A 1342-nucleotide genomic window follows, 5' to 3' on the forward strand; every position below is an offset into this window, starting at 1 on the left:
TGTTTTCCTGTGGTGGGAGTGTCTGCCTTTTTGCAGTATTCTCCATGTACTTGTGTTTGGTGCCCTTTTGTAACATGCACACAACACTTTGCCCATGTAACACACGGTTGCTACCTCTCACTTGTTTTTTCCTTTGATACTTGCACAAGTGCCACCTTGCCTACGTAACGCCTGTTCTTGTGCCAGCACTTATTGCAGTATTATACCTCAAATTATACTCTGTTTTCTCTTATAACTGCACACTTGTCACTTTTCCTCTTGTGCACTTTTGACTACCTCATGTATTTTTGGTTGTTCACAATTTTTACTACCTCAAGTATTTTGTTTGCTCACAATTGTCACTATTACCTTTACTACCTCATGTTTTTTTGGTTGCTCACACTTTTTACTACCTCATGTTTTTTTGTTTGCTCACAATTGTCACTATTACCTTATGTAAGTAACGTATGTTTTAGTAATCTGCTCTTTTGTAATGTTTCTCATTATGTTTCATTTCTGTTCCTAATGTGAAGCGCTCTGACGCCTTCGGGTAAAGTCCGCGCTATATAAAAATGCATAAATAAATAAATAAATAAATAAGAGCAGGGAGCCGACGGAGGGGAGACACCGCCTGACGTGAAGCCTCACCCATGAAAAAGACGAGGCCGAGACGTATCACACGACCAGACAGGGAACACCAAGACCCCCTCCTGGCGAAGAAGATCCACCAGGCGGGCCAGGAGCACAGTTCCCATAGCCTACAGCACCTGGTTTCCCCAGGCAGTCTCCCATCCAGGTACTAACCAGGCCCGACCTCGCTTAATTTCTGAAATCAGACGAGATCAGGTGCTGTCAGGGCGGCATCGCCATAGGCCCCACGGGCCAGAAGGCAAGCCCAACGGAAGGACCCGCAACCGAGAGTGGGAACCCCCACTCGCAGGCCGGCCTCACAGGCCAACCCATGGTCCCAGAAAAATCTTCAGTGTAGACAAGGGAAGGAGTAGGCACCCTAACCCGTCGAGAAGGAGGGACCCCGCAGAAAGTCTGCAAGACCAGCAAGACCAGACACCGGCCAGCAAGCCAGAAGAGCCCAAGAACCGTGACAGCCACGGCCCAAGACGGGACGTAACGGAGGCGACAGCCCCCCACCCCCCAGGGAACCCCCTGGAGTGAGATGGCCGAAGCCAGGATCTAGGGTCGAAAAAAGGGAGCGGCAGCACCAGTACAAGACCGGGAATAGCCGAAACACGGGCCCGGAAGCCAAACCTGAACGCACCTCGTGAAGACCGACACCCCGTAATCAGGGAGGAATGGCCGAAGGGCCCCACCCATGCAAGGGCGGGACGCCCACACCCACAGGCGG

The 1342-nt window shown here is 51.1% G+C and overlaps 1 pseudogene; it reads right to left on the minus strand.

Annotated features, from left to right (window-relative positions):
- Positions 1–734: 734 nt before the first annotated feature.
- Positions 735–853, minus strand: LOC147725582 (5S ribosomal RNA; annotated as a pseudogene).
- Between the last annotated feature and the right edge of the window lie 489 nt (positions 854–1342).

The sequence above is a fragment of the Lissotriton vulgaris genome, chromosome 3_2, assembly GCF_964263255.1.
Source record: "Lissotriton vulgaris chromosome 3_2, aLisVul1.2, whole genome shotgun sequence".
Lineage (NCBI taxonomy): Eukaryota > Metazoa > Chordata > Amphibia > Caudata > Salamandridae > Lissotriton > Lissotriton vulgaris.